Raw genomic sequence first — 14,090 nt, forward strand, 5'->3', positions numbered from 1 at the left:
TCTTCAGGTTTTAAACATAGCTGTATTAATCTTGTTAATATTTAGTTTATAATTTTCCAGCTGTGTTTTGGCAGAAACGATCCAAGTCTCTTTTTAAAAGTTTCTCTCAACTTGACTTTTTCCATTGCATTGAAATATTTGTGGGATCTCTGGCAGTTGCACTTTGCTTCCTACATAAAAAATGCCACTGTGGCTGCATGCGGTATCAACATGTATTTTTCCAATGATGCCACCGTGGCTCTGTGCCTTGTCTACATGTTTTTACCCATTGTTATAATCATTGTCAAATTGGGGTGCACAGGTTTCTTTTGAACACATCAGTAATTTCAAATTAGTTATTCTAGTGACCAATGTACTATGCCTGCTTTGTTTGTTTTATTTTATTTTTTGTTTGCTTTTTAATTTTCAAGAGAGGGTTTCTCTGTGTAGCCCGATTGGGGTCCTAAAACTCACTCTGTAGCGGAGGCTGGCTTCGAAGTTAGATCTATCTGCCTCTGCCTCCCATCTGCTGGGATTAAAGGTGGACGCCACCACTGCCAAGCTTGTGTATCTGCTCTTTTAACATTGGCTTTGTGAGGTGTATTTTTATTTATTTTATTTTTGTGGTGAAAGGAGAATAAATAAAAATTACTTTCTATTTTCTGCCATCTATGTTTAGCTATCGTTCATTTATGTATATATATATATGTATATATATATGTATATATATGATATATATTTCACATAACTATTAGCCTATTACTTATATTACATCTATTTTTTCGTTCTTTGTTTAAAAAAAAAAGGCATATGTGTTTAACCACCAGGTATTTTTAGAGATCCTAAAGTCACCTGCCATATCCCTCTCACATGGTATTTCCTTTCATCTTTCATCAGTAATAACTGAACACTTATTTCCTTAGAAGCAAAGAAGAGAGTGAAGCCAGTATTCACTGATTAATGTATGATTCAGCATAGCTCTTTCCATGTCTTCCATGCAATGTCCTGTTTAATTTGCTTGTTGGGTTATTTATTCCATTAAAACCTGGAAGATTCAATACTCACTCCAACACAGCAGATGAGATTCAGTTCTTACTATGTTGAAAATAAAGTTATGTGCTCTTTGGCTCTGATCAGCTGTGAGCATCTCTCATGTCACATTGAAAATTCCATTGCAGTAAACATCATGGCTACAAAAAAAGGTGAATACTGTTTTAGATTCCAGAAAATCAATGTATTCCTAAAACTTTAGAACTAGGAAATATTTACGAATATAGTAGGAAATATTGAACATATACTAATTAAGATTCCCCAAAACTTTTTCTAGATGAAAATTATCTTTGCTACAAAGCCATTTCTTTAATCCTAGAAAACTGTCATATTCATTTGTAATATAGAATCAATTCAAACTCACAAATGTAAAACATAGTCTTATATTTATAAACATATCTTTCTGTCTTTTAATAGAAAGAAAATAATTAGGAGATAAACAGACTATTAAAATCAGTTATTGTTTAAAAAGACATACATCCAATTTTAATTTGACTTTTCTTTGATTTACTTTTTCCTTTGCTCTTCCTCCATCCGCACAAAGTCTCGTGGCAATTGTATCCATGACAATGCCTCACACTTAAATTCTTTGTGCTCTTTACACTATTAATGATAAATCCCTCAATACATAAATGGAATGAAATATCAGAATATGATGACTTAGGGGTTTCTCCAGGGCCCCATCTCTTAATATTTGTAAATTAAATTCAGTTCAATGTAGAAGTTAATTGTTTTAGCCTTGGCTATAGACTAAATTCAGCAAGGAAAGAGATAAATATGCCCGAATGTTACCCAAGAGAGACTAAAGCATCAAGTTTGAATGGAGGAACAAGGTATCAAACTTTCCAATTGTGAGATCAGGACGGAGATACACTGAGGTACATAGATTCTTGACTAAGACATAGGAGATATTAATTTATGTACAATGGCTTTCTCTTCTAGAATAATTTCTACTGTAATTGTGATAAAATGAAATGTCTTATGAATCACCTTTTGGTCTTGTTCCATTGCATAATGCAAAACAGATAAAAAATTTTAAAAGATAAATAAAATTTGATAAGTGATTTATCTTCACAGAAAAAAAATAATCCCATGAGAAAGATCACTCCTTCAAAGATATTTTTATGAAATACTGGCTTGGGACAGTTCCTTGTTAGAATGTAAGGGTTAACAGAATTTGATAAATGTATTTAAGCTAGCTAAGTTTCAGGAAGATAAAAAGAAATGCCTTTATGCCATTCAAAGACTTGGCTTAGGAATATTTAGAAGAACTCCAAGTAATATTAGGAGTGTAAACACACACACACACACACACACACACACACACACACACACCAACAACACCCCCACACATGCACACACACACGTACTCACAAACACACATACAAACACCTCAGCTGAAGATAAAATTCCATGGTATCATGGGTATATCAAAATACTGAAATATACTATAATCAGCCTTCACAAAGTCTTTTGAAGTAGGTAATATTTAGAAAGACAACTGGAACCCTGAGTTTAAGTACTTTTTAAGGTCATACAACTTATAGTTGACAGAGTGAGTCTTTGAGCATGTGACCTTCCTTGTTTAGAACTTATTTTACTTCTATGAGGCAGAGGATAGAATATTATAGCAGAAATATGTTTTTATTCTTTTTAAATAAATCATTTTAATGAACAAAAAGCATTATTCTCTACAACTATATACTCTCTTGGCCAAAGCAAATTGGAATCAAATAATTTGGGAATGAAAATAAAACATTTACAAGCATATTAAAATTCAACAATTAAATATTTTCTCAATTATTATTGTATTAATGATTATACCCTTTTGGGCCAGATATAATTTCCTTTTGTACATACTGATGGTACATTTAGACAATAAAATTTATTCAAATATCTTGGGTAAAAGCAGCCACTCCTCTTTCCATTCAACTCGGTTACTGAGTCTTACCAAAGGAGAAGAACCATGACTTGTACAGACTGCCTTAGGCAGAGTTCTCTCTCGAGCCTGAGGTGGAATGGTTCTTGAGAGCCATCTCGTTTTCTGCTGTGTTTACTATGCATCTAAGGGCAGGTTGGCACCTGCTTAGAAAAGGAACACTAATACCTCTCATGCAGGAAAGGACTTTGTCGCGCGCCCAATGTCCCGCCAGCAAGAACGACGCGCGGCAACAGGATTCTTCTGCGAGCAAGCCTTTACTGTGTTACAGCTCTTCTCAGTGTTACAGCTCTTCTCAGTGTTACAGCTCTTCTCAGTGTTACAGCTCTTCTCAGTGTTACAGCTCTTCTCAGTGTTACAGCTCTTCTCAGTGTTACAGCTCTTCTGAACAGGGACCCCGAGCAGCAAAATCGCTCGGCTTATATAGACAGCAGTATGCTAATTATCTCTCAGGGATTGGTGGGGCTTGGATCACCCCACTACTTGTCCTCCAGGGATTGGCGGAGAATGAATCACCTCATTAGCATATTAACGGTCAACTAACACCTGGTGAATAAACCGCACATGTGCAGTACCGCTGTTCACCACTAGAGGGAGCCCTAGCAAGGGGACAAGCCTGCACATGCGCAGTAAGTCGTTTATATCCAGACAAGGCTGGATGTCGGCGCCATCTTTGTTTCGCCGCGCCGCTCTCTACAGGACTTGAGCAGCTAGAGGAAGATCATCCAGGGGCTGTGAAGTCTTCCTTGGGAAGTTCTGAAGGGATTTCTCACAATGCATTTTCCACTACAAACTGCTCAAACAATTCAGAGTCCCATCTCTTACAGTTCCTCTTCTCCACAGAGCAAGGTAACTATCTCCCTGAACCCTCAGCAAACTGATTATTGACATCGTTTAACTCTATTAACAATTCCTTTAGCAAGCTTAGACAGTTTACCAGTGTTTCTTCATCTAAATGTACTAATACCTAATTCCTTTAAATGAGGCAGGGAATGTGCCTAATCTACTTCAGGCATTATCACAAGCCTTTGCTCATAAGAACTCAATAAATGTTCAATTTATTGGAATTCTGTGGCTTGAAATTAATTTACTTAACTTGCATTAAGCCCTCGGGTTCTTTCATTTGTTAATGAATTTCTGTGTGGGCTCCTTAATAAGTGGAAATATGCTAAGGTCATGCTTAATGACTGGGATGTAAACACTGTAGCATTTGTTTTACTTGGCTTCCGCTCTTCGCCTATGCTTATTAAATATAATGTTTATTGCTAAAACTAATTCTTTAGGTGAACAATCCATAAGTAAAGTACACTATTGACATTCTTCTCTTAAAATTATTTTATCTGATTACTTCAAGTGTTTAGAGCTTCTAAATGCAATTTCCTTTCCATTTGTACTACAGATATTAGATTCAGTGAAAATTTAAACTAATAGTAGAGTGCAATGTCAAGATCTTAAAGAGGATGCATTTTATAAAAACAGCTTTTATGAATTAGCAGGATACTTTATTGGGTGCAAAACAATAAACAATAATCATTTAATAGGAAAACTTTCAGACATCCTTAACCATTCTTGATTCACATAGAAAAGTATATATAAGAATTTCCTTGAGACATCTTAGTCACTGATAGCTTTACCGGATTCGAGGAAGGAATAAGCTGAAGTTTATGGGTGCTGTGATTCCCCACGGACTTCAAGATCCAGTGGATTTTGCCAGAAGCCTTGCTCGTGTTCCCAGATTAGTAGCAAATGATGAAGCAGCATTTCGTGCATAGCCACCACCCTTCCATCCCCTGCACACTGATCTTTAACTGTCAGCTTCATCTTCAAGGCTGTTTTGCATCCAAGATATGGAGACATGAGTAAATCTATTTTGACATATAATTTAATGTTTCAAAGAATTTTCAGGGGAGTAGGTAGATGGTACAAGTGATGCTGGAGAGAGGGCTCAGTGGGCATCCTGCTCGTTGCTCAAGCATGAACACCTGCATTGGGATCCCAGCATCCAGAAAGAACCTAAGCACTGTAGCTTATTTATGCCTGTAACCCCAATGTTGTGTGTGTTGGCGTCATGCAGAGCCAGATGAACGCCAGGTGCTCAGTGACAGCTGATATAATCCAACAGTGAGCTCCAAGTTCAGGGAAAACCCCTGTTCCAACAATTACATTGATGGTAACAGAAAAAAGGTAAGCCTGAGTCTGTCTGTCTATCTGCCTCTCTCTCTCTCTCTTTCTCTCTCTCTCTCTCTCTCTCTCTCTCTCTCTCTCTCTCTCTCATACACACACACACACATACCACATTAATATTATTCATTCCCATCATTTATAGCATTTTAAAAATTATTGCTCTATTATTTTATGGGTATGTGTGTTTTGCCTGCATGCATATCTGTGTACTATGGTTCTGAAGGTCCAGCGGTAGACAGAGAGTGATTTTTCCTCTTGAAAAGACTGGCAGACAGTGTGAACTGCCATATGGGTGCCAAGAATTGTACCTGAGTCTGGTGGAAGAGCACCAGTGCTCTTAACCACTGAACCATCTTCAGCTCCCATTTCTATCTTAAACCCAGTTCATATATGTATTTGTTGATGGGGTATAGTACTGATATAAATAGAACTAATCAATAATAATAGTAATAGTATTAATAATAATAATTTGTTTTTGTTGTCAAGTTTAATTTTTGAAATACAAGTTGAATGTCTACACATAAAACAAATCTTTTCTGGTGAAGAGTAAAGTCTGACAAAAATTCAGTATTCCTGTATTAAACAACTGTGTGACATTTTAAATCTTCTGTCCTTTGGGTTGTGAGTTTTAGCCAGTGGTGCTTGACCCATCTCCAGCCTGATACTTTATGCCTTTTGAATGCAATTAAATGTATTTCACTAAATGAGGGAATACCAGTACTCTTGCTAACTCCCAGGTTGAAGGGGCTCATGGGACAGTTCTTAGGCAAGTATGACAAGGGTCCAATGTGTTGAATTCCTGAAAGGCACAATGCTAAATACTATTTGGTGAATTAATAGAGGAGATATCGACTCAAGGAAAGGAGTATATCTAATTTATGTATTTACTTATGTATTTGTTTGTTTATTATTTGAGGTTTCTGAGGAAAATTTACCAAATTAATTCTGGGATGATATTTACAAAGATTGTATTATTTAAGGAAGAATCATTATCTTGTTTATCTCTATCCATCACCATTTCCCCCATGATAGCATTTAAATAATAGGTTAAATCATACGTGATAAATGTGACCAAGAGCATTCCCAATGTTTTTGCTAAAGCATTAACACAAAGGCCAGGAGCAGAAAAAACTTAGTTATAAATTTAGGGAAGAATAAAAACCTCTCTATGCAATAAAATGTGCTGAGAGACTGACCACACTGTAGCACAATATCATGAGACTGCCAGCATGTCTCTTTGCATCTGCTTTCCTGGCATTTTCAGGGGAATCCAGGTGCAGAACAGGCATTGGCAGAATCTCAGATTAAGTTCAGAGAATTGCAAAAGCCCAGATGACCAGCAAGATTTTCAGCCAAGTTTAGGACATGGCATTTAGATAGAGTAGAAATGGTGTAAAACTCAAATCCATTGAAACCTCGGAAACTAAGGAACTTGGAGGGAACTTTCCTCAGGCAATTTTTATCACACATATTATTTCTCCCTTGTGTATTATAAAATACTATTCATTTGTTGTAATTTTCTGCACTGCAATGGGAATTAATGAGGTGCTTTTAAGGTCTTGTCCTGTGACTTTCTCAGGGGAGGTAGAAACAGTGTCTACTCTGCCAGGATGGAAAGGCCACTGTCAAACCAAAGAAAGAATTTCAACAAGTCCAGCTTGACAACCAATTTTTATTTTCATGTTCCTCATGGGCATCTCAAAGGGTCAATGCCATCAAGTATTCTGGACAAGTCAAAGGGACTGTATACACCGCAAGAGTCTAGGCAACATATGGAAAAGTGAACCACAAAAGAGCCTCTCTCACATTACACAGGCAGGTCTAACCCTGAATATTCTGTTCTCGGGAAACAATTTGTCCTTTACATAACCTTGTAGGGGAAGGCAGGAGCCTTGCAGATTTCACTATGTTCTCTCGTTTTCCCATAAGAGATTGACATTTGCACAAATATTGTGATGGCCACATGCTTCTCTGATTCAAGAGGGTAATGGTCATGTACAATGCAGAGGGCACAGCTACAGGACATGTTTTATGTAATTGTTTAGGAGGATACTTATTCATAACTCATACATCCACAGTGTACAAGCAAAAAGTGAAGCTTACGAGAGATGGCTATAGTGAAGTTTTCATTTGGAAGTCCATATCTACAGCTGCTGTTTACCAACATGTGAATGAATGCAGTCATCATCAGGAAAGTTGGTGTGTTACTAAACACAAGGGACATATTAACAGTTCATCTCAATTGGTAGCTCGATGAAATCTAGAAACATTGGAAAGAGAGACCTATCAGTATGCTAACTGACAATTACTTTCATTTGTATAATGGGAGTGGTAAGGTATATCTAGGAAAATATTCACTGCGCTAAGTTCCTGAAGTGTATAAAAAGAAGAAAATGAGCTAAACACAATTTAACATTAATGTAACTGCTTTTCTATGGATGTAATATGATCAGCTTCCCCAAGTTCCGTGGCTCTTACTTCTTCATTCTACTAGAGTATGGTTGTGGGTTATTGTCTATGTTACAATTTCCATTGCTGTGAAGAGACACCATAACCACAGCAACTATTATAAAGGCAAACATTTAATTGAGGCTGGCTTACAGGTTCAGAGGTTACAAGGAAGGTCTCTCAAAGCCCACTCCCATAATAACAAACTTCCAAAAGCAAGGCTACACCTCCTAATAGTACCACCCCCCTGGGCTAAGAATATTCAAACCAGCACAGTTATAAACCAAATGCACCATTCCTAAGCTGTTTGTCAGGATAATTTACCACAGCAAAAGAATTTAGCCAAAATAGACAGCTGTCATTTGAAATGAATAAGAATCCTTTAATGTGTAACATACTTCATGCAGAGGTTTTGCCATGACATAAAGTTAGAACCAAGGTCGTGTTGTAAACTATATGTTCAACTGTCTATACTTTCAAAATAGGGAAAACATGTTTTAGTTTTCACTTATGTAATTACAAATATCTGTCTCCTCTTGACAAACCTGAATAAAGCAAACATTTCTTTATAGACAACAGTTTAAGAAAATTTCCAGAAATCAGTGAAATACTTTGTCCTAAGTTTCTCATTTACACATAACATTTCAGTCAGCATATCCCTGTTAGCTCATTATAGCTGTCTAGCTAGTTTTAAGAAGTCTGTGTTTATGTCTATATCACATTTTTAACTGGATCACTTGGGTGTTTGGTTGTTCTTGTTTATTTGTCTGTTTTTGGTTATTGGGTGCATTGTAAATTCTGAATATTAATCTTTCTCTGATTTATAGTTCAAAAAAGTTGAATCTGATACTATGGGTGGCTTACTCTCACTACACTGAAACTTTTGTTGTTGTTCATGGTTTTAACTGTATGAAGTTCAATTTGTTAGCTGTTGGACAAATTCTCAGGCAATGGAGTCCTATTCAGAAAGACTTCTTACACGTTCACTGCCCCTGCTATTTCTTCTAGAAGTTTCAGCATTCAGGTTTTACACTTAGATCTTTGATCCTATTGGAGCTGATTTTAGTAAAGGGTGATAGATACAAGTCTAATTTTTTCTTCTGCATTTGGACACCCGATTTCTTCAATACCATTTGTTGAAGATGCCTTCCCTGATTTAGTATGTATTTTAGATCTTTGTCAAATATCAGATGTCCATAATCATGTGCATTCATTTTGGGTTCTTCTATTTTGTTCCACTGTTCTTTTTTCAAGTAGTCCCATGCTGGCTTTATTACTATGGTGATGTAACATAGCTTGATATTTGATGTGACAATCCCTCCAGCACTGTTCTTTTTGTTCAGGATGGCTTTGACTTTTTTGATATCATGTAGATTTGAAGATTGTTTTGTTCAATGGTGAAGAATGTCATGGGGATCTTGATTGTGATGGTGTTGAATTAGAAATTGATGTTGATTGGATGAATAGTTTTACAAGGTTCATTCTACAGATCATTAAGCATGGGAAGTCTTATGTCTTCCAATGTTTTCTCCAGTTTCTTTAGAGCTACAAAGGTTTTACTGAGGAGACTTTTATCTCCTAGACTAAGTTTATCCCTAGTTATGTTTTATTGCTACTATAAGTGGTAGTGGTTTGGGTGTGTTTGTCTTTGATGAATTGAAAGCTTACTCTTTTTTGTAAATTGACATATTTCTGAGGGTTATGTGTCATCTGTCAATGTTGAACAGTATTTATGGTATCCCTCTAGCATTTTATGTCTTCTTTGGATAATCCTCTCTTCAGATCTTTCATCTATCTGTTAATTGAATCATTTTTTTTTTACGTTTCTTTTTTTCGGAGCTGGGGACAGAATCCATGGCCTTGCGCTTGCTAGGCAAGCACTCTACCACTGAGCTAAATCCCCAATGCCTTGAATCATTTTTTTTTCTTACGCTTGGCTGCCTCCCAAAACTTAAAAGTAAAACCTTAATTCTGAAGAGAGCAAATCCTTTGGCCATAGGATTTGGAGACCTTGAGCTAGAACTGATCTGGAAGGCTCCTCCTTGAAGACTAGCTCTTTTGGTGCTGAAAAGTACTATATAAGCTTCCAGAGAGAGATGTAATCAACACCCACACCAAGCTGTAAAGCATGTAAGCAACTATGTTGACCAGCATGGTAAGGTACTCCTTTAAGGATGCAGTAGTGAAACTTTTATCTTGGAGGTAAAGTACTCCTGCCTAATTAGATTTAAGGCCAGTTCAGTAGGGAATCTGTGTTTGTCCTATAAACCTAGCCAACTATATCTTGCTGGGAGTACATAAAATCTAGAGCTAAAACTATTATAGACATTTTCCTAGGCCAAATGTATGTCAAGTGCATACCATTATATACACAAACACATGTAACTCCCACACCTTTTTAAAACAGCTTCTTTCTGAAACAGACTATTGAAGAGATCTGCTACTGATCAAAACATAGAGAATAAATGACTATGCTGTTCCAGTCTCAGTTGCAGCATCTGCAATGTAAACCTATACTTAAGAATGAGTGAACATCATGTAAAGAAAGGGAAAGGGATTGCAAAATTCAGAAGACAAGAATGCATGCTAGATAGTGTCTCCTACACCTGTCATGGATACTGAATCTATGAAATCTCAACAATATGGTAGCTTAAACGAGAGCCGTATAATGATAATACAAGTTAACATGTCAACAAGGATAAGGACAATATCACAAGACCCTATCCCAAGAATGAAAGATATAGATCAACAGCCTCTGAGAAGAGGAAAAGATGATTTTCTCTAGGAACAAGCTTTATGATTCTAATATTTTTCTAATTTCATGTGACCAAGCTTAAAAACATATACATATAAGCAATGCTAGATGGACTCAGTATTGTGTTTCTTTCTCTCTCTCTTTACCTCTTTCTCCTTCTCTTTCTCTCTCCTTTTCTCTCTCTCTCTCTCTCTCTCTCTCTCTCTTTCTCTCTGTATTTATATACCTGTATACATAACTATATAACAATAATAATTACAGTAGAAGTAGCCATGGATTAATAGGAAGTGGAGGAAGTAAGATAAATCCAACATTCTTACACACAATTCTCAAAAAATAAAGGAAAAATACAAAAATAAGTTTAAATATAAGACCTATTTTCTTTGTAATTAATTCCCAGTAATACTTTAGATATTAGAGTTTAGATAAAGGTTTACATAGAAAACTATGCATGTAGTGATTAACATAATATAGAAAAGTTACTAGATTAACCTAACACCTCTGTGTTCACAGAGAGGTCAATGATTCAATATTAAAAGTGCATGGAAGTATTTTAAGCAAATGGTACTGGTTCAACTGGGGGTAAGCATGGAGAAGAATGCAAAATGATCCAATCTTATCTCCTTGTTCAAGTCCAAGTGGATCAAGGACCCCCACAGAAGACCAGATACACTGAAACTAATAGAAGAAAAAGTGGGGAAGACATGTGTACAGGGGAAATTTTCCTGAGCAGAATACCAATGGCTTATGCTTTATGATCAACAAGCAACAAATGGGACCTCATAAAATTGCAAGGCTTTTATTAGGCAAAGGACACTGGCAATAGGACAAAAACAGCAACCACCAGATGGAAAAAGATCTTTACCAATCCTACATCTGAAAGAGGATTTATATCAAATATATACAAAGAACTCAAGAAGTTAGACTCCAGAGAACCAAATATTCCTATTAAAAAATTGGGTACAGGGGCTGGGGATTTAGCTCAGTGGTAGAGCGCTTACCTAGGAAGCGCAAGGCCCTGGGTTCGGTCCCCAGCTCCGAAAAAAAAAGAACCAAAAAAAAAAAAATTGGGTACAGAACTAAACCAAGAATTTTCAACTGAGGATTATTTAATGGATTTTTACTGATATTGTTCCACTGAATGATAGTTACTGATAATTTTGGTCCAATCCTTCTCCTGCCCAGAAATATAGTGCATATGATGCTGTAGTTCATTTTAAGCTTGGCTGACAAAAGATAAGCCTGTTGAGAGCTTCCCATTCTCACATTTACCTATATACTTATTTTTCTGATCTCCTGGTCCTCTCTCTGTTACCGAGAAATGACCCACTAGTGGTCTAGGTTACAGGGATACAATCTACTAAATGGAGGATATATTGTTGAGTTCCTATTTCTAGAAAAAATTCTGACACATGTATGTTTTAAGTGCTTCTTATTCAGAGTCTAGTGTAAAAATGTTACACTTACTATTACTTCATTAGTATGTGTCCTACTAACAAATGGGTATTTATCTAGAATGTTGCCATTAAGAACGTTCCCTATCACCTTGCAATCCTACCAAGAATGGAGGAGTTCCTCTTTCTCCACATCCTCACAAGCATCTGCTGTCACATGAGTTTTTGATCTAAGACATTCTGACTGGTATGAAGTAGTATCTCAGGGTTGTTTTTGATTTGTATTTCCCAGATGAATAAGGTTTTTGAACATTTCTGAAGGTGCCTCTCAACCATTCTATATTCCTTAGTTGAGAATTCCTTGTTTAGCTCTGTACCCCATTTTTAATAGGGCTATTTGATTTTGTGGAGTCTAACTTCTTGAGGTCTTTGTATATATTGAATATTAGGCCTCTATCAGATGTAGAATTGGTAAAGAAGTTTTCCCAATCTGTTGATTGCTGTGTTGTCCTACTGACAATGTCCTTTGCCTTACAGAAGCTTTGCAATTTTATGAGGTCCAATTTGTCAATTCTTGATCATAGAGCATAAGCCATTGGTATTCTGCTCAGGAAATTTTCCCCAGTGCCCACGTGTTCAAGGCTCTTCCCCACTTTTTCTTCTATTAGCTTGAGTGTTTCTGGTTTTATGTGGAGGTATGTAATGGGGTTTCAAGCTGATTAAATACTCTGAAAATCAGTCTGGCAGTTCCTCAGAAAATTGGACGTAGTACTACCTGAGGATCTAGCTATACCACTCCTGGGCATATAGCAAAAAGATGCTCCAACATATAACAAGGAAATATGCTCCACTATCTTCATAGCAGCCTTATTTATAATAAACAGAAGCTAGAATGAGCCCAGATGTCCCTCAATAGAGGAATGAATACAGAAAATGTGATACATTTACACAATGGAATACTACTCAGCTATTGAAAACAATGAATTCATGACATTCATAGGAAAATGGATGGAACTAGAAAATATCATCCTGAGTGAGGTAACCCAGTCACTAAAAAGCATACATGGCATGCACTCACTGATAAGTAGATATTAGCCCAAAAGCTTGGCTTCCCCAAGATACAATCCACAGACCACATGAAGCTCAAGAAGAAGAATGACCAAAGTGTGGACACTTCAGTCCTTCTTAGAAGCAGGAACAAAAATACAGATAGGAGGAAATAAGGAGGCAAAGTTTGGAATAGACACCAAAGAAAAGGCTATTCAGAGACTGCCTCACCTGGTGATCCAGTCCATATACACACAGCAACCAAACCCAGACAATATTGCTTATGCCAAGGAATGCATGCTGACCAGAGCCTGATAAAGCTGTCACCTGAAAGACTTTGTCAGAGCATGACAAATACAGAGGCAGATGCTCACAGCCAACCATTGAACTGAGAATGGGGTCCCTAATGGATGAGTTAGAGAAAGGATTGAAGAAGCTGAAGGGATTTATAATCCCATAAGAACAACAATACTAACTAACCCAGAGCTCTCAGGGACTAAACCACCATCCAAAGAGTACACACGGACAGACCCATGGCTTAAGCTGCATATGTAGCAGAGGATGGCCTTGTTGAGTACCAATGGGGGAGAAGCTGTTGATCCTACCACGGCTGGACCCCCAGTGTAGGGGAATGTCTGGTTGAGGAGGCAGGAATGGTTGGGTAGGTGGGTAGTGGAATACCCTCATAGAAGCAAGTGGGAGGGAGTATGGGATAGGGGCTTTATTGATGGGAAACTGGGAAGGGATAATATTTGAAATGTAAATTTAAAAAATATCCAATAAAAAAGGGATGTTCCCTACCAATCGTACATTCGATAGAGGACTAATGCCCAATATATACCAAGAACTCAAGAAATTAGACTCCAGAGAATCAAAAACTCTATTTAAAAACGGAGTACAGACCTATTCAAAGGATTCTTAACTGAGGAATCTCAAATGGCCTAGAAGCACCTAAAGAAATGTTCAACATCCTGAGTCATCAGGGAAATGAAAAATAAAACAACCTTGAGAGTCTACTTCACACCAGTCAGAATGGATTACAGCAAAATCTCAGGTGACAGCAAATGCTGGTGATGATGTGGAGAAGGAGGAACACTCCTGTGTTCTTGGTCGATTGCAAGCTGTAATAAACACTCTGGAAATCAGTCTGGTGTTTACTCAGAAAATTGGACATAGTACTATATAGTACTATCTGAGGACTCCTTGGCATATATCTAAAAGATGCTCCAAAATATAAGAAGGGCACATGTTCTACTTGTTTACAGGAGGCTTATTTATAATAGCCGGAAGCTGG

The 14,090-nt window shown here is 37.0% G+C and overlaps 2 long non-coding RNA genes across 3 annotated transcripts in view; one reads left to right on the top strand and one right to left on the bottom strand.

Annotated features, from left to right (window-relative positions):
- The window catches only part of LOC108351205 (uncharacterized), a 37,377-nt gene extending 33,729 nt beyond the window's left edge, over window positions 1–3,648 (bottom strand). Inside the window, exons 1-2 of the long non-coding RNA XR_010052530.1 lie at window positions 3,137–3,648; window positions 1,045–1,169 (exon numbers count right to left, since the gene is read on the bottom strand). This is a non-coding gene — a long non-coding RNA (uncharacterized LOC108351205). The remainder of the gene's footprint in view (window positions 1–1,044; window positions 1,170–3,136) is intronic.
- A 13-nt stretch (window positions 3,649–3,661) lies between these two features.
- LOC120103517 (uncharacterized) overlaps window positions 3,662–14,090 on the top strand; it is an 86,746-nt gene continuing 76,317 nt past the window's right edge. For both annotated transcript variants that reach the window (XR_010052531.1, XR_005505815.2), the window contains exon 1: window positions 3,662–3,817. This is a non-coding gene — a long non-coding RNA (uncharacterized LOC120103517). The remainder of the gene's footprint in view (window positions 3,818–14,090) is intronic.

This window comes from Rattus norvegicus, chromosome 6 (assembly GCF_036323735.1).
Source record: "Rattus norvegicus strain BN/NHsdMcwi chromosome 6, GRCr8, whole genome shotgun sequence".
NCBI classification, from domain to species: domain Eukaryota; kingdom Metazoa; phylum Chordata; class Mammalia; order Rodentia; family Muridae; genus Rattus; species Rattus norvegicus.